The 20,680-nt window shown below is 38.7% G+C and overlaps 1 protein-coding gene across 1 annotated transcript in view; it reads left to right on the plus strand.

Annotated features, from left to right (window-relative positions):
- Positions 1-20,680, plus strand: part of LOC110321973 (contactin-associated protein like 5-2) — a 631,889-nt gene that overhangs the window by 164,387 nt on the left and 446,822 nt on the right. The window lies entirely within an intron of this gene.

Genomic DNA, 20,680 nt, shown 5'->3' on the forward strand with positions numbered 1-20,680 from the left:
TGGAAAGATCTCCCATGTTCATGATTTTGCAGGATTAATATAGTAAAAATGTCCATCTTGCCTAGAGCAACCTGCAGACTCAATGCAATCCTCATCAAAATTCCAACTCAATTCTTCATAGAAAGAGCAATTTGCAAATTCATTTGGAATAACAAAAAACCCAAGATAGTGAAAACTATTCTCATCAATAAAATAACTTCTGTGGGATTCACCATCCCTGACCTCAAGCTGTATTACAGAGCAATAGTAATAAAACTTACATGGTATTGGTATAGAGATAGGCAGGGATATAAATGGAATAGAACTGAAGACCCAGAAATGAACCCATATAGTCACTTGATCTTTGACAAAGGAACTAAAACCATCCAGTGGAAAAAAGACAGCATTTTTAACAAATGGTGCTGTTTCAACTAGTGATGAGCATGTAGAAAAATGCAAATTGACCCATTCTTATTTCCTTTTACAAAACTCAAATCCATGTGAATTAAGGACCAACACATAAAACTAGACACACTGAAAGTCATAGAAAAGAGAGTGGGTCAGAGCAATGAGCACGTGGACACAGGGTGAAAAATTCCTGATCAGAACACCAGTGGATCACAAATTGACAAATGGAACCTCACAAAATTGCAAAGCTTCTGTAAGGCAAAGGACACTGTCAATAGAACAAAGAAAAACAACTAACAGATTGTGAAAAGTTCTTTAAAAATCCTACATCCGATAGAGGGCTAATATCAAATACATGCAAAGAATTCAAGAAGTTAGACTCCAGAGAAGCAAATAACTCTATTAAAAATGGGGTACAGAGCTAAACAAAAAATCTCAATTGAGGAATACCAAATGGCCAAGAAGATCTTAAAGAAATGTTCAACATCCTTAGACATCAGAGAAATGTAAATCAAAATAACCCTGCGATTCTACCTTATACCATTCAGAATAGCTAAAATAAAAAACTCAAGTGACAGCAGAGGCTGGCAAGGACATGGAGAAAGAGGAACACTTGTCCATTTCTCTTGGACTTACAAGCTGGTGCAATCACTCTAGAAATCAGTTTGGTGGATCCTCAGAAAATTGGACATTGTTCTACCTGAGGACCCAGCTTTACTATTCCTGTGCATTTACCCAGAAGATGCTCCAGCATATAGTAAGGATACATGCTCCACTATGTTCATACCAGACTTATTTAAAATGGCTAGGTGCAGAAAGAACCCAGAATTTCTTCAACAGAGGAATGGATACAGAAAATATGGTACATTTACATAATGGAATACTACTTAGCTATAAAAAAAAGGTGTATTCATAGGCAAATGGATAGAACTAGAAAATATCATCCTGAGTTAGGTAACCCAATCACAAAAGAACATCAATGGTATGCACTTACTGAATATTAATAATAAGTGAATATTAGCCCCAAAGCTTCAAATAATAAGGATAAAAGTCACAGACCACATGAAGCTCAATAAGAAGGAAGACCAAAGTGTGGGTGCTTTGGTGCTTCTTAGAAGGAAAACAAAATACTCACAGGAGCAAATATAGAGATAAAGCATAGAGCTTGGTTTGAAGGAAAGGCCACCGAGAGACTGTCCAACCTGGGGATTCATCACATATACAGTTAACAAACTAGACACTATTGTGGATGCCAACAAGTGCATGCTGAAAGGAGCCTGATATGGCTTTCTCCTGAGAAGCCCTGCCAGAGCCTTAGAAATACAGAGGCAGATATTTACAGCCAATCATTGGACTGAGCAAGGGATTCCCAATGGAGGAGTTAGAGAAAGGACTGAAGGTGTTGAAAGGAATTGCAACCCCATAGGAAGAACAACAATGTCAACCAATCAGAACCCCCAGAATTCCCAGGGACTAAGCCATCAACAAAGGAGTACACAAGTCCATCTGCTTATGTAGCAGAGGATGGCCTTGTCATGCATGAATGGGAGGAGAGGTCCTTGGTCCTCTGAAGGGTTGATAGATGCCCCAGTGTATGGGACACCCTCATAGAAGCAGGGGAAGGGAAGATGTGATAGGTTTTTCCCAGAAGTGAGGGAAACAGGGAAAGGGGATAACATTTGAAATGTAAATAAAGTATCCAATAAAAAATTAAAAAAAAAAAGATACACAAGCATATTTTCATTTCCTAGGACATGGCATCAATGTGCTAAGCAATAAATACCTGACATAACATGATGATTGGTCAGTTAAAAGTCACAGATCTCAGCTCTCATACAAATGTAGAATGAGCACATGAATGAGCATCCAACTCATGACAAAAGGAAATGAAAAGACAGAAACATTTTTTAAGATGTATAGTCTTGAAGAACTGAAGATGATGGGAAGTAGTACCATTACATTGCAAGTGAGTGGATACAGAGGTAATTAATATCTGTTTACATTAGGATTTTCTAGAGAGATAGAAAACTATTTACATACTTTTATACACATATAATTACATATGCCTATGAGCTTATATGTTAACCACCCAACCATTGAGCATACACGTGATGGTCAGAGGCCCCTGGCACATATGTAGCAGTGGATGGCCTTGTATAGTCTCAGTGGGAGTGAATATGTTCAATCCTGTAGAGACTTAATGCCCTAGGGAAGGGGGATGCACTGTGGGGTGGGCAGGAAAGCACCTTATCAGAGACAAAGAGGAATGGGTAGAGAGGGAGAAGAAGTCTAGGAGGAGGGTCTGGGAAAGGAGGGCAAGATTTGGTATGTAAATAGGTAAAATAATTAATTTTTAAAATTAATAAAAAGAAAAAAAAAGAAATACAATGACTAGATAGCACATAATAGCTGATACAGATTCAGGAAGAGACTCATTGTGGAACTTGGTCATGTGGTCTTGGAAGCTGAGAAGGACCTCTTTAACTTTATACAAACTATAGAACCAAGGAAGCTGGTGCATCCCTGTGAGCCCAGAGATCTGAGAACAGAGATGATTGATGGAATAACTCTTTTTATTTATTTATTTGTTTATTTATCTATCTATTTATTTATTTATTTATTTCATACATTGAAATAAATACAGTACACTGTAGTTGTCTCAGACACACCAGAAGAGGGCAATGGATACTACTACAGATGGTTGTGAGCCATCATGTGGTTGCTGGGAATTGAACTCAGGACCTTTGGAAGAGCAGTCAGTGCTATTAACCTCTGAGTCATCTCTCCAGCCCTGGAATAACTCTTAAACTGAAGCTTTAGAATGGGCAACTTCCTCTGTATCTCTTTAAGCCGCAAGATGTTTGTGCCTAGCTATGAACAGGAGAGAACAGAGGTAGCAGCCCCAGGAGAGGGGGCAAGTACTCTTCTGTTCTGCTCTTATTTTATCTGATTGTTCCAGGAATTTCATGGCATTTTCTTACATGAATGAGGATTGATCTGCCCCACTAAGAACAATGAGTAAAATGACAGTCTTACCCAGAAACATCCTTGAAGACAGAACCAGGGACAATATTGTTTTCAGCAGTGTTGGTGTCCCTTATCCAAGTCAGACTGACACTTGTAACTAGCCATCATCATATCTTAAGTGATGCCAAAACTCTAAAAGGCAGAGTTTCATTAGCTAACCTGCAATTTTGTGGTATCTTAAATCTAATCAGTCCTCAAATAGAAAAAAAGAAAGAAAGAAAGTAAGAAAGAAAAGAAGGAAGAAAGAAAGAAAGAAAGAAAGAAAGAAAGAAAGAAAGAAAGAAAGAAAGAAAGAAAGAAAGAAAGAAAGAAAGAAAGAAAGAAAAACAACAACTTGTGATTTGCAAGGACAGCTGACATGGCCTGGCAAACTGAATAATAGGAAAGGAGATGTGTGATAAAGGAGCCCTGTGTGCCCCTGAAAGGACATAGCATTCTTCCTTACATGTCTGAGATTTGTTTAGGTTTTCTAAACATAGTCTATTCAGTCACTTTTGCTCATGCCACAGCAATTAACAAATTTCTTGTGTTGTGTCACCCAGCTTTCCACACAAGTGTTAGGGGTTGGTCTTTGATTTTCCTGAAGATGAACTCCAAATTGTAAAAATCTCCTTTCAATGAAATTCTGTTTTCAAGCCTAGGGGTGCTCAGTGGTGGTGTCTGGCATTTTCTTGAATGATGTAAAGAAACATCTGTTCACTCTAGACATGGCACTTATGACATCCCAAGCAAGGAGTCCACTCAAGTCTAGCTCTAGATCAATAATTGCAGGGGTGTGGCTGAAAGGCCACTTACAGCAACATGGATGTCTCATTAGCAGTGAAGCACTGAAAAACACCGTCCATCCTTCAGACAGCTTAGTTGATTCCAAATTCTTCTCTCTCCAAATGATTATTGTTCGTGTAACATCTGAGAGGGACCTTGTGAAAATTGTATATGGAACTTTATGAGACATGTGAGTTCTGTTTACTTCATGAGATTCCTAAGCTTTCCTTCTATATCCAAGAAGGAAATTTTAATTCAGTGTTTTTCTATTCAATAAGGTATATTTTTGCACTCAACCAGCTAAGACATTTCAAAGGGAGGAAGGAAATTTCCTGCTAGTTTTGGGCATCACTCAAGTCCCCTGAGGACCACATTAAATCCACTATGTACTGAACGTGTGCAAAATATTTTACTTCCAATGAATGAGAGAAACATTGAATATATTCAAGTCTGACTATACACAAGAAGCAAGTATATAGCTGAAAAATATAAACCAGCACACATTGATTGTCCAAAACCAGAGGGAAAATCCACGAATGCTGTGATCCAACCCCAACCAATACCAGAGTAATGTGTACCATTATTGACAAAGTAATTTTTTTAATATAAAAATAAAATAAAGTAGAAATACCACCCCTAATGCAGCTGCTGTATAAATCACGATCCAGCAACCAAGCTCAGGAGTTGAGGACTAAGTGCTTAAAGTCTCCCTTAACTTCTCAGCATTGCTTTCTCATCAGTGGAGGGGATTTAGCAAATTGATTTTGTTCTTTTCCTTCCATGTGCCCTCCAACCTCCATCTCATCTCACAGAAGAAAGTTGAAAAGCAAGAAAGAGCACTAATCCCTTCGGAAAAGACAAGGAAACTGCACTAAGCTTATGTCATGGGCCATTAACTGAAGCAGTCAAGTCATCCTATGTAATTATGGTTTAGGAAGTATCTTTGCGTGTCAGATGTGATGTATTTGTGGCAAGAAAACTGTGAGTTAGGAGATTAATTTAGTTGGGCTGTCACAAACACTGTCAACAGGAAATTCAAGAGCTGAGGGGCAAAGCTCAAACTGTCCAGATGTGGCTTAGATCTTGACAATTAGGGCAAGAATTTAAGTTACTCTGTGCAATTAAAACACAAATGATCATAGAGCTCTTTGTGTCCATAAGAGTAAGAACATTCAAGTGACTCTCTTTTCAGTGAAATGGAGTTTATTATTAATAATCTTTAACATTATCACTTGAAATTTTAAGTGTTCTTCCTCACATTTTTTTTATTTTTTATTTTTTTGGGGTTTTTTCTGCCTGCTTTCCTTCCTTTCTATGTTGCTTTGACACACAATTTTACTCTGCAGCTTTTAGGCTAGCCTTGAATTTGTGACAATGATCCTGCCTCTGCCTCCTGACAGCCAGTATTACAGGCTTGAAAAGAATTACCGGATATGAACTAAAGACTTAAACAGTAATATCCACAAGATTTCCATTCAAATGACTAAGATTTCACATCTCCTATTTCATCCCAAAGATAACGATTAAGTGAATTATTTTTGTTGTATATGTCCCAAATCAGGAATACTGTCTTACTCTGATGTTAAATTTTCTAAACTGTCTTACTTATAGACAGAACTTAATAATTATAAATAAAACAAATAAGTAGTAAAAAAAAAAATTCATTAAAATCCACTGAAATTTCCCCAAGCCTGATCAGTAGGTCTATATTACATATACTAAATTAAAATGAAGTATATATACATACTAAATTAAAATGAAGCTAAGCATCAAGTCACTATATGAAGATAGAAACTTCTGCAAGTTCAGAAATGTCTTATTGTGACAAAGAATACAGTAGTCAGTCACCACATAAACCTACTGAATGTTGTGATTGGAAAATAGCTCATTTGGTAAGGTATTTGCTTTGCAAACTTAAGCACATATCTTTATTTCCCAGAGCCCATGCAAAAAAAAAAAAAAAAGAAACACACACACACACACACACACACACACACACACACACACAAACCAAACAAACAAACAAAAAAAAACCTGAGTATGGTAAAACATACATATAATCTCAGAATTGGAGAGGTGAAGACAGGAAGAATTCTGGGGCTTGCTGGCTACCAAACTATACAAATTGGTGAGCTACAGACCAATGAAAGACCCTGTTGCAAAAGCAAAAAGTGGACAGCTCCTTAGAAATGATGGACAACATTGTAATATTTACCTCTGATCTTCATACAGGTATGCATAAAAGTGTACCTGTACACATACACACACACACACACACACACACAGACAGACAGAGAGAGAGAGAGAGAGAGAGAGAGAGAGAGAGAGAGAGAGAATGTGTATAGGGACATAGCATAGTTCATCAAAAAAGACCAGTCATTTTAATTTAGCTTGAATGTAGGTATCCAATATTGAATCACTGAACCTTTTATAAGTCTTCAAGCTTTTAAATTCATGAATACTCAACATAATCTATAAACAACTGGCTGTTTTATGTGTGCACGAAACAATTCTTGATCTGGGAAAGATACCAATGTGTGGTATTCTCACTTAGAATTAAGATGCAAACTTTCTTAGCCTCAATGAATTCCTGGTTGCCACATCATTTCATGAGTAACCCCAGGCCTGTGAAATAGAGAGATGGGCATTTACAACATACAATGCCCTTGATAGCTCCATCTTTCCAAAGGTGAAAAACCTTGCTATGGGGTTCCACTTAAGCAGACTGTCCTTTGGGATAGTAACTTTCACAGTAGAGGTATGAATGTTGTATACAGACAGCAGAAGGATAGATCTCTGAGAGAGTTCAAGCCCACCCACAAAGCCAGGCATTCTTTCTTTCAGATTTCAGATGAAAGAGGAAGATTCCCGTGATGTGGTTGTTCTGTATTCCACAGCACAGTCTGTAGCCAAGCGGTAATACCTCCCTAGGCAGCATGGAGAAGTGAGGGGTGCTGCATTATAGGAAATAAACCACACAATTCTGAGCATGTGGTAGAAGTGAGCAGGAGGGTCACATCTATTAAAGGTACTCATTTATTACCATCAGCTCTCTGATGCCCCAAAGTCCAGCAGTTGAACCCAATAAACCCTGCAGGAACTGAGACTAAAGATAGAATCCTGGCCAGGCTTCTGATTCCTGGTACCTGGAGATGCTGTTAAAGGGTTAAAGACTCACACACAGACCCAAGATATGTTTTCTTCCCAGCTGCTATGAGAAAAAGGCTGCTGTCAATGGCTGATTATTCCCTAACCCCACATTTGACAGAAACTATTCACTGAAGGTCATCACAGTACAGAACTTTGTTGTGCAGCTAGTGCTCACAGTTTTGCTCCCTGTCAGGGAATATTCAGAGGCAAAGAACGCCCCAGCAGAAAAGCTCCACATCAAGTCTACATCAAGGTCTTTTTCTCTTTGCTCAGAGATGCCTTTGATTCTTCCCATCCTGATACATTCCTTATTCACTTCCTGTCAGAGTCAGTCTTCAAATCCCCCAGCTTATTCCCACTATGCTGTGATGAATGTGGGCACCCCCTGTGATGATAGAACCAACCTCTCATTTATGCCCAGATGTAGAGCTCCATGAGAAAGAGCTGCCTTTCACACACTTTCTTCACCTTCACTAGTCTCCTGGTGTCGTGTATGAATGAATTATTTGCACTCTTTTCTTTCTTTCTTAGTTGATATCCAGAGGAACTGAAGTAACAGGACCCCCAATAGATTCTTGCAACATTGCACCAATGGCACACATTTCTTGAATACAACAGGGTCTGATTCAGACACAAAGGTGTCTTTATCTCCAAGAATCTCCTGTTTTTAATTATATATGCTATATATCCATATCTCTGTGTGTATGTGCCACTTATTTGCAGAAGCCAGAATAGGGAATGGGATACCATGCACCTAGATTTATAGGTAGTTGTAGCTTGCCTTATATAGGTGCTAGGATCCCACTTGAGTCCTCCAGATGAATGGTAATTAGGCTATGTTTTTCAGGCCTATCCTATGGAATTTTATTCTTTTTAAAAATCGTATTGAGTATTGTTGAAGTGGCTATTTAGTTTTCCTCTTGGACCTTGTTACCCCTTTACCTGGAACTTTGGTAAATGAGTAACAGTCACCTGCCATAGCATCCTGCCATACTATACATGCCTGGTGCCACAAGAAGTGTATGTATGTTTCATCCAACTATGTTACAGCCATAAGAGTTTTTGCTCAGCACAGATCCAGTTTTATATGGGTAAGAGTTTTCTACAAAGTTGAGCAGGTGTCCTGCTAAATGTTGCAGATGCAGGCACATGCGAGCATAATGTTATTCCTCTTACATACGTGATGTAGTGTTATGTTCAGAGAAGAGCCTTTCATGAGTGTTAAGAATATGTATTTATGTGTGTGTATGTCAAAAGACAATCTCGTGTAATTTTCAGACTCTACCCACCTTACTACTGCTACTGCTGCTACTACTACCACTATTATTATTATTATTATTATTATTATTTTATTAGCAGTAGTAACAACAACAAAACAATAGCAACAACAATAATAATAACAACAGGAGGCAGGTTTTACAAAGGCTTGCCAGTGAGCCTCAGCCTCAGTGTTCTACTTGTCTCCTCCTCTGACAACTAGGATAGCAGCTAGGAACCGTTACGCTCTGCACATTAATATGAGTGATTTGGACTCTAGTTTTATGTTTGCGAGGCAAATGATGTCTCTATTGAATGAACCATCTTACTAGCCATGAGATGTCTGTGTTTTAGTCACTTAGTATATCTCTCTATAAAATAATTTTGAATCTTGGCTTACAGGGTCACCAACTGTGTCAAAACTGAGGCTACAGCTTGTCCTTCCTGCTAGCTCCCCCTTCATTTGTGAAAAAATATTTACTCTTTATAGACTTCTGTGTGATGTGTGGGAAGACATGGGACTTGGAAACCTGTTAATTATAAGATTTATTTTATGGTTAAAAAAGTGTCAAGACCTGGGGGAGTAGGTAAGTTTTTAAAGTGCTTATTGTACAAGCACGGAGGCTTGTGTTAAGATGCTCAGCATCGTGTAAGAGCCAGACCTGATTGGCCCAGAAAATAGAGTTTGCAAGTAGGCTCAAGTGACACTAAATGACCTTGCCCACAAGTTATTTCAGATTGGTAAATAATGATGCTGACAGCCAATATCTGGGCAGAAGATACATTGGTTTAGGGTTCCTAGACTTGGGGTCAGAAGAAAACAATTAGGGGCATAAAACGGTAGAGAAAGGAGAAAGCCACCATGGCTTAGGTGAGTCAAATGGCCATGAGAATTGAAAAATAGGAGTTAAGAGCAGCCCAGACAAACCATGGCAAACTATATAATGGGATTATTGGCTGGAAAATAGATACAACAGCATAGAGGTTAGATATCTGCCCAGTTCTTGTGCTGATTAAGGCTTATGGTAATTTAAAAGTTGTGTGCATCTTTTAAATGGTAAATAAAGAGAAAAAAGGTGAGGTAGGAACCTCAGATTGACCTTAATATTTCTACAACAAAGCCAGAATGTCAGAAATTACAGCACTGGGAAGGAGGAGGAAAGTTATACGTGGCTGTTCCTTATCAAGTATAACTGAATCATTTTATCGCAGTGTCTGAATTTGCTTCCTGGTGCTATGATAAAACACTAGTCTAAAGCAACTTAGAGGAGGAAAAGTTTGCTTTGGCTTACACTTACAAGTCACTTCCATCTTTGAGAGTGTTCAGTGCAGGAACTCAAGAAGGGACCTGGAGGCTGAAAACATATTTTGATGGCTTAATCACTGGCTTCTGCTTTGTTAGCGTCTTTTATTTTTATTTTTTATAAGATAATTTGTTTATTTACATTTCAAAAGCTATCTTGAAAGTTCCCTATACCTTCCCCTGCTCCTGCTCCCCCACCACCACCACTTCTTGGCCCTGGCATTCCCCTGTGCTGGGGAATATAAATTTTGCAAGACCAAATGACCTCTCTTCCCAATGATGGCCAAATGGGCCATCTTCTGCTACATATGCAGCTAGAGACATGAGCTCTGGGGGTACTGGTTAGTGCATATTGTTGTCCAACCTATAGGGATGCAAATCCCTTCAGCTCCTTGGGTACTTTCTCTAGCCCCTCCATTGGGGGCCCTGTGTTCCACCAATACTGACTGTGAGCATCCACTTCTGTGTTTGCCAGGCACTGGCATAGCCTCACAAGAGACCACTATATCAGGGTCCCTTCAGCAAAATCTTGATGGCATATGCAATAGTGTCTGGGTTTGGTGGCCCTTGATGGGAAGGATGCCCAGGTAGGGTAGTCTCTGCATAGTCCATCTTTCGTCTTAGGTCCAAACTTTGTCTCTGTAACTCTTTTCATGGGTATTGTGTTCCCTATTCTAAGGAGGAATGAAGTATCCACATGTTGGTCTTCCTTTTTCTTGGTTTTCTTGTATTTTGAAAATTGTATCTTGGCTATTCTAAGTTTCTAGACTAATATCCACTTATCAGTGAGTGTATATCTACTGATTTCTTTTGTGATTGCGTTACCTAACTAAGGATGATATCCTCCAGATATATCCATTTGGCCAAGAATTTCATAAATTCATTGTTTTTAATAGCTTAGTAGTACTCCATTGTGGAAATGTACCACATTCTCTGTATCCATTCCTCTATTGAGGAACATCTGGGTTCTTTCCAGCTTCTGGCTATGATAAATAAGGCTACTATGAACATAGTGGAGCATGTGTCCTTATTACCATTTGGAACATCTTCTGGGTATATGCCCAGGAGAGGTATTGCTGGATCTGCCGGGAGTACTAAGTCCAATTTACTGAGGATCCACCAGACTGATTTCTGAAGTGGTTGTACAAGCTTACAATCCCACCACCAATGGAGGAGTGTTCCTCTTTCTCCACATCCTTGCCAGCATCTGTTATCACCTGAATTTTTTATCTTAGCAATTCTGACTGGTCTGAGATGGAATCTCAAGGTTGTTTTGATTTGCAGTTCCCTGATGATTAAGGATGTTGAACATTTTTTTCAGGAATTTCTCAGCCCTTTGTTTAGCTCTGTACCACATTTTTTTAATGGGGTTATTTGAATTTCTGGAGTATAGCTTCTTGAGTTCTTCGTATATAATGGATATTAGTCCTCTATCAGATTTAGGATTGGTAAAAATACTTTCCCAATCTTTTGGTGGTCTTTTTGTCTTGTTGACAGTGTCTTTTGCCTTGCAGAAGCTTTGCAATTTTATGAGGTCACATTTGTCAATTCTTGATTTTACAGTACAAGCCATCTCTCTTCTGTTTAGGAATTTTCTCCCTGTGTCCATAACTTCGAGACTTTTCCTCCACTTTCTCCTCTATCAATTTCAGTGTCTCTGGTTTTATGTGGAGGTCTTTGATCCACTTAGTCTTGAGCTTTGTATAAGGAGATAAGAATGGATCAATTCTCATTCTTCTACATGATAACCGCCAGTTGTGCCAGCACCATTTGTTGAAAATGCTGTCATTTTTCCACTGGATGGTTTTAGATACCTTTTCAAAGATCAAGTGACCATAGGTGTGTGGATTCATTTCTAGGTCTTCAATTCTATTCCATTGATCTACCTGTCTGTCACTGAACCAGTACCACCATTCAGTTTTCATCACAACTCCTCTGTAGTACAGTTTAAGGTCAGGCATGGTGATTCNACCAGAGGTTCTTTTATTGTTGATAATGGTTTTTGCTATCCTAGGTTTTTTATTATTAGAGATGAATTTGCAAATTGCCCTTTCTAACTCAGTGAAGAATTGAGTTGGAATTTTGAGGGAGATTGCATTAAATCTGTAGATTGCTTTTGGCAGGATGGCCATTTTGACTATGTTAATCCTGTCAATCCATGAGCATGGGAGGTCTTTCCATCCTCTGAGTTCTTTGTAAATTTCTTTCTTCAGAGACTTGAAGTTCTTATCATACAGATCTTTCACTTACTTCTTTAGAGTCATATCAAGCTGTTCTATATTATTTGTGACTATTGTGAAGGATGTTGTTTCCCTAATTTCTTTCTCAGCCAGTTTATCCTTTGTGTAGAGGAAGGCCACTGATTTGTTTCTGCTAATTTTATACCCAGCTACTGCACTGAAGCTGTTTATCAGGTTTAGGAGTTCTCTGGTGGACTTTTTAGGGCCACTTATATATACCATCATGTCATCTGCAAATAATGATATTTTGAATTTGTATCCTCTTGATCTCCATTTGTTGTTGAATTTCTCTAGCTAGAACTTCAAACACTATATTTTATGGGTAGGGAGAAAGTGGGCAACCTTGTCTAGTCCCTGATTTTAGTGGGGTTGCTTCAAGTTTCTCTCCATTTACTTTGATGTTGGCTATTGGTTTGCTGTAGATTGCTTTTATTATGTTTATGTAGGAGCATTGAATTCCTAATCTTTCTAAGACATTTATCATGAAGAGGTGTTGGATTTTGTCAAATGCTTTCTCAGCATCTAACGAGATGATCATGTGGTTTTTGTCTTTGAGTTTGTTTGTATAGTGAATTACATTGATGGATTTCCATATTTTAAACCATCCCTGCATTGCTGGGATGAAGCCTACATGGTCATGCTGGATGATTGTTTTGATGTGTTCTTGAATTCGGTTTGTGAGGATTTTAGTGAGTATTTTTGCATTGATATTCATAAAGGAAATTGGTCTGAAGTTCCCTTTTCTGTTGGATCTTTGTGTGGTTTAGGTATCAGAGTAATTGTGGCTTCATAAAATGAATTGGGTAGAGTACCTTCAGTTACTATTTTGTGGAATAGTTTGAGGAGAGTAGGAATTAGGTCTTCTTTGAAAGACTGATAGAACTCTGCACTAAACCCATCAGGTCCTGGGCTTTTTTTGATTGGGAGACTATTGATGACTGCTTCTATTTCTTTAGCAGAAATGGGACTGTTTAGATCGTTAATTTGATCCTGATTTAACTTAGGTACCTGGTATCTGTCTAGGAATTTGTCCATTTCCTCCAGGTTTTCCAGTTTTTGGTGAGCATATCTTTTTGTAGTAGGCTATGATGATGTTTTGGATTTCCTCAGGATCTGTTGATATGTCTCCTTTTTCATTTCTAGTTGTGTTAATTAGGATACTGTCCCTCTGCCCTCTAGTTAGTATGGCTAAGGTTTTATCTATCTTGTTGATTTTCTCAAAGAACCAGCTCCTGGTTTGGCTGATTCTTTGAATAGTTCTTTTTGTTTGCACTTGGTTGATTTCAGCNCTGAATTTGATTATTTCCTGCAGTCTACTACTCTTGGGTGAATTTGCTTCTGTTAGTTCTATGGCTTCTAGTTGTGCTGTCAGAGTGCTAGTATATGCTCTCTCTAGTTTCTTTTTGGAGGCACTCAGGGCTATGAGTTTTCCTCTTAGGACTGCCTTTATTGTGTTCCAAAGTTTGGGTATGTTGTGGCTTCATTTTCATTAAACTCTAAAAAGTCTTTAATATCTTCCTTTATTTCATTCTTGTCAAAGAAATCATTGAGTAGAGTGTTGTTAAATTTCCACGTGAGTGTTGTCTTTCTATTATTTATGCTGTTATTGAAGATCAGCATTAGTCCGTGGTGATCTGATAGGATGCATGGGATATTTTCAATATTTTTGTATCTGTGTAGGCCTGTTTTTTGACAAATTATATGGTTAATTTTGGAGGAGGTAACATGTGGGGCTGAGAAGAAGATATATCCTTTTGTTTTAGGATAAAATGTTCTGTAGATATCTATTAAATCCATTTGTTTTATAACTTCTGTTAGTGTCCATGTGTCTCTCTGTTTAGTTTCTGTTTCCAGGATCTGTCCATTGGTGAGAGTGGGGTGTTGAAGTCTCCCACTATTATTGTGTGCAGTGCAATGTGTGCTTTGAGCTTTACTAAAATTTCTTTAATGAATGTGGCTGCTCTTGTATTTGGAGCATAGATATTCAGAATTGAGAGTTCATCTTGGTAGATTTTACCTTTGATGAGTATGAAGTGCCCCTCCTTGTCTTTTTTGATAACTTTGTGTTGGAAGTCAATTTTATTCAGTATTAGAATGGCTACTCCAGCTTGTTTCTTTGGACCATTTGCTTGGAAAATTGTTTTCCAACCTCTCACTCTGAGGTAGTGTCTGTCTTTTTCCCTGAGGTGGGTTTCTATAAGTAGCAAATTGTTGGGTCCTGTTTGTGTAGCCAGTCTATTAGTCTATGTCTTTTTATTGGGGAATTGAGTCCATTGATCTTAAGAGAAATTAAAGAAAAGTAATTGCTTCCTGTCAGTTTTGTTGTTAAAGTTGAGATTCTGTTTTTGAGGCTGTCTTCTTTTAGGTTTGTTGAAGGATTACCTTCTTGCTTTTTCTAGGGTGTAGTTTCTGTCCTTGTGTTGTTGGTGTTTTCCCTTTATTATCCTTTGAAGGATTGGATTCATGAATAGATATTGTATGAATTTGGTTTTATTATGTAATACTTTGTTTTCTCCATCTATGGTAATTGAGAGTTTTGCTGGGTATTGTAGCCTGGGCTGGCATTTGTGTTCTCTTAGGGTATGTATCACATCTGTCCAGGATCTTCTGGCTTTCATAGTTTCTGATGAGAAGACTGGTGTAATTCTAATAGGCCTGCCTTTATATGTTACTTGACCCTTTTCCCTTACTGCTTTTAATATTCTATCTTTATTTAGTACATTTGTTGTTCTGATTATTATGTGTTAGGAGGAATTTATTTCTGGTTCAGTCTATTTGGAGTTCTGTAGGCTTCTTGTATATTCATGGGCATTTCTGTCTTTAGGTTCAGGAAGTTTTCTTCAATAATTTTGTTGAAGATATTTGCTGGCCCTTTAAGTTGAAAATCATCATTCTCATTTACTCCTATTATCCGTAGGTTTGGTCTTCTCATTGTGTCGTGGAGTCCCTGGAATTTTTGAGTTAGGATCTTTTTTGCATTTTGCATTTTCTTTGATTCTTGTGCCCATGTTCTCTCTGGAATCTTCTGCACCTGAGAATCTCTCTTCTGTCTCTTGTATTCTGTTGCTGATGCTCACATCTATGGTTCCTGATTTCTCTCCTTGTGTTTTAATCTCCAGAGTTGTCTTCCTTTGGGTTTTCTTTATTGTTTCTACTTCCCTTTTTAAGTCTTTGATGGTTTTGTTTAATTCCATTACCTGTTAGGTTGTGTTTTCCTGTAATTCTTTAAATGATTTTTGTGTTTCCTCTTTAAGGACTTCCACCTGTTTAGCAGTGTTTTCCTGTAATTCTTTAAGGACTTCTACCTCCTTAGCAGTGTTCTCCTGTATTTCTTTAAGTGAGTTCTTAATTCCCTTCTTAGTGTCCTTACCAGCATCATGATAGATCATTTTAAATCTGAGTCTTGCTTTTCAGGTGTGTTGGGTTATCCAGGACTGGCTAAGGTAGAAGTGCTGGGTTCTGATGATGGTGAGTGGTCGTGGTTTCTGTTAGTATGATTCTTATGTTTGCCTTTCACTATCTAGTAATCTCTGGCATCAGTTGTTATAGTTGTCTCTGGTTGGAGCTTGTTCCTCCTCTGATTCTGTTAGCCTCTGTCAGCAGTCTTGGGTGTCCAGCTCTCTCCTGAGTCTCAGTGGTCAGAGTACTCTCTGCAGGCAAACTCTCCTCTTGCAGGGAATGTGCACAGAGCTCTGGCCTTCAGATCTGCCTCCTGGTTGAAGATGCAGGCCCAAAATGGGGCCTGTCCCAGAAGATGTGTAGCCTCTGAAATTTGCACACTCACCTGCACAGACTAGTTTCAGAGGGATCCTGGACACACTATGGCTCTCTCACCTGCTCTGGAGTACAGAGCACTCTTGGGTGGCCACCTCTTCTCTGGCAGGGAAGGTGCCCAGATGCCTGGAGCCTAAAACGGAGTCTGTCCCAGAAACTGTGTAGTTTCTGCAGTCTGCACTCCCATGGGCACAGACTGGAGCCTGGGCAACTCAAAGCAAAGATGGCTCCCTCACCAGCTCAGGCAGTGAGACCCATCTTGGGCAGATACCCCTCCTCTGGCAGGGGGTCTTTATAAAACCCACCATCTCTTGTCAAAGGAAGGGAGTTGTCCACTGTGGACCTGGGCCTCCCAATCAATTAATAATCAAAGTCATTCCTACAGGCTTATCTGAGCAGTCTCTCAATTGATCAGAGCCTAGATTGCTCTAAGCTATGTTAGGGTGAAGTTAAGTAGGACATCACGGAGAGACCTTGCCTCAAAACCAATATGGAGTGCAATACAGATAGACAGACACTTGACTCTGACTTTCACACACATATGCACAAGAATCCAAATCATATGTGCACATTCATACCAGCATACACATGGCCATACATATGCATCATAGATGCACAAAATTAAAAAAATAAAATAAAACAAACCATTGTGCTTAAAACCTATTACATGTGAAAGCATTGGATGTCACATCTAACTTGTTCAGCTGGCCTTGTACAGATGGAGGCTATTTTGGAATGCCTGCTATTTAGTTTCCCTGAAAAGAAACTATGTTCTTTTCTCTATGTTCCATTTTCAATGTGGGACATGCATCAATTCCCATTTGAATTGTTGAGGAGGAAAGAAAAGCAGGTAGAATGGAGAGAGTTCTGACTTCCCCATGAGTTATTCTGTTTCATAATCAGAACCTTCCCAGCCTGCATTCAAGCTGACTATCCGCAAGGTGGCAGAGAAGGCAGAGAGAGAGGTTTGCCAAGGTAGAATGACGATTTTCTAAAATTTAATTTATTTTATTTAAAGTTTGATTATGCTTTATACAAGTAGTTTGTACATGCTTATGATTTTTAGTCACTGCTAAAACCTATGTCATAAATCTGAAGTCAGAAAAATGGAGAGAGGGTGACTTAGCGTGGCTAGGCGCATAGAACTCTGTTGCAGGAGTCAAGTTGTCTGGGCTGGGATCTCCTGTTTTGTCAATTATTGGTCTCAAGATGTTGGATAAACTGCCTAACTTCCTGGAACTGGGTCTGAACACAGTTGGGAAAACGTCTGCTAATCTAACCCTGGGAGAAGAACTTGGTACTGAACGTGACCTCTATTTTTTGTACCTCAGATCTAGATGCACGAAGTTTTCTGAAAAAAAAAAAAAAAAAGAAAAAAAATTAAGTTAGCTATCCAGTGGGGAGCATACTCATATATTGCTAAAATGGTAATTAGCTAATATGCACAAAGCCCTGGTTAGATTCCCAACATTATGTAAAATCAGACAGCATGTCATGAACATGTGATTCCAACATTCTGTAGATGTAAGCAGGGGATTCATAGTTCAATATTATCCTCAGCTACATAAGTAATTTTAGGTCATCCTGGAGTACATGGGATCTGGCCTAAAATAATGTCAACAACCCAGTATGCAGTTAGTAAGGCTTATAGGGTGTTAGAAACCAAATCAGACATAGTCTTAAAATCATCCCCGGTTTTATGAAAAACTGTTGCTTAATTCTGGATGCTGTACCTATCTAAGGTGAGATCATATTTTCTCTTTTCATTTGCAACTTAAATTCATTGTTTTTAATAGCTGAGTAGTACTCCATTGTGTAAATGTACCACATTTAGCCGGGCCTGGTGGCACAGGCCTTTAATCCCAGCACTCGGGAGGCAGAGGCAGGCGGATTTCTGAGTTCGAGGCCAGCCTGGTCTACCAAGTGAGTTCCAGGACAGCCAGAGCTATACAGAGAAACCCTGTCTCGAAAAACCAAAAAAAAAAAAAAAAAAAAATGTACCACATCATTTTCCGTTTCCATTCCTCTATTGGGGACATCTGGGTTCTTTCCAGCTTCTGGCTATTATAAATAAGGCTGCTATGAACATAGTGGAGCATGTGTCTTTATTACCAGTTGGAACATCTTCTGAGTATATGCCCAGAAGAGGTATTGCTGATGGCTCAGGAGGTAAAGACACCTACATCCAAGGCTAATTCCTTGATTTTAATCCCCCAGATTCACATTACAAAAGAAGAAAACCAAATCCCACAAAATATTTCCTGATTTTTACATGCATGCATTGACACACAAATGTCCAAAGGTGGACAGACAAACTCAAACATGCCCAGACACCCCGCAAACACACACAAAATGAATAGATAAATGAATAAATGAATAAATGTCATTCATGCAGATGTGCAAATACCCATGTAATTTCAAGGACCCAATTAACATAATACAAGCAATAAACCAAATTCATAACATTTGCATCCATTTACTATCAAGTTTTAGTATTGTTGAGGTGACAGTGTTTAAAACCACTTTGATTTTTTTACCGATTAAAATCAGTGAATTCTCTAAAATGAGCATCAATAGAGATTGCACATGATGAATGCTTCAAGAATCAGCTTGAATTTCCTAGGAAGATAGAATCTGCACCTCTTTCAGCGCTAAGGAATAAGCAGGGAGGTAGGGGTAGTGGCTGGGACTTTTGAGCATCGTGAGTAGTAGTGATATCAGTAACAGAAAGTGTGTACTTCTCGGGCTGATATCTCAGGAGACTGAGCTGCTTCCTCCCACAGCTGTTTCCCTATTGAATTTGTTTTTCTCTATTTTTTATTGAGAAATACATGGTTGCATATAATGTGTTTTAATCAATCCTACCCATTTTTCCTCCCCTCCTAGCCCTCTTCTATTGCCTCTACTACTTATTCCTCCCATCTTCATCTGTTTTTACATTTTCTGTTTTTTTTTTTTTTTTTGGGTGGTGGTAGTCTTTGTGTTCATGTGAAACCACTTACTGAAATAGCCCCCTCTTTCTGCCATGTGGATCTGAGAATTTGAGTCAGGTGGCCAGGCTTGAGAACAACCTTCTCCACAATGAATGTCTCCTCAGCCTGAGCTACCCTGGGGATTAGCCACATTATTTCCTTTTACAATGTAATCTCAAGGAGCTGCATTTCTTTTAACTGTATTTGAATCCTGGCTGTCTGGTTGTTTAAAGTTTGCTTTTTATCTATTCCTTTCACAATATTATGAGATGTATGTTATTTGTTTCATATTGCAGGGAGTAAAAGCATACTGAACACAGTGACTCCCAGTATACAAGAACTGAGTCACAATAAGCATTGATTCTTATCCCTACTCTGGATTGGTTCAGTCTAACAAGTACACAGGAAGTTCCATCCAAGTGATAGTGCAAACACCCAACATCTTCCCTGGTAATTATTCCAGCACCATCTAGACCTTGCGTACTGTATATATTATGGGAATATGAAAACAGGGGGAAAGACATAACAGAAAGTCTACATATAGCTTTATTCTTGAGAACTTGATCTTGTAGGTATAGCTGTAATACTATAAAAGGAAAAAAAAGAAAAAAGAAAAAGAAAATCAGTTACCCCTCCTGCCATGTCCCACTCACACTCACACACACACACACACACACACATATATATATATATATATATATATATATATATATATATATATATATACACACACACACACACACACAATTCATACTAGAACAACAGTGGAGAGTTGGAGAGTATCAGCATACCACAGTGCCTGTTTTTAGTTAGTTTGTTTGTGTTTGTGGCACACTAACCACTACGAAGAACACATTTCAAAGTTGATGGCAATTATGGGTCTTTCTCCATCCCTGTTTCAAATCTTATTTAGTTGGTGGAAATAAAAAGAATCTTAAGAAAACTAGAGTACTGCAGATAAGCTGATACTTTCCCCCTGTTTTCATATTCCCATAATATATACAGTACACAAGGTCTAGATGGTGCTGGAATAATTACTGGGAAGATGTTGGGTGTCTGCACTATCACTTGGATGGAACTTCCTGTGTACTTGTTAGACTGAACCAATCCAGAGTCGGGATAAGAATCAATGCTTATTGTGACTCAGCTATTGTATACTGGGATTCACTGTGTTCATTATGCCTTATATCCTACATGTCTTAAGATCAGAAAGGTTTCTGCCTTCCTTCTCCCAGCTCCAGTATCAATATATCTAGTCCCATTACAGTGAGATACTGTGCAGTAGAAGCCAGAATGCAGAGTGCCCCTGAGCTACTAAGCCAGGTCTGAGTGAATTTGCAATGTAGACCAGAAATAGAAAGTGCCGGAGCTACCAAGCTGAGGTCTGAGTAAATTCTTGTTCGTTTGGTTGGAGGTAAACTAGAGCATCAGGAGAATGTGCACACAAGTTTAAGGAAATGGCAAAACTGTTACTCTATATTTAGAAGCATTTTTCCATCCAGATCTCAGCAAAGGGGCCAACAAGATGGTTGATTTTTACCACACACCTTTTCATCTCAAAAGACACTGCACCATCCCTCAAGCCATGTTCCAGAGTACTTGAGCATTAAGCAGTCATTAAAAGTTTATATTGATTTACTTTTTCCTTACTTAAGGTGGAGACAAAAACTTTAGGCATAGGTTTTCCAATTCCAAGAAAATGAATATTGATTATCTACAAAGTTCAAATTTCATGATTAGTCTAGGAGCCAAGCAGCTGTTGCAATGCCCTTTTGAGCACAGTGGGTTATACGTGATGTGACAGA

The sequence above is a fragment of the Mus pahari genome, chromosome 5 (assembly GCF_900095145.1).
Source record: "Mus pahari chromosome 5, PAHARI_EIJ_v1.1, whole genome shotgun sequence".
NCBI lineage: Eukaryota > Metazoa > Chordata > Mammalia > Rodentia > Muridae > Mus > Mus pahari.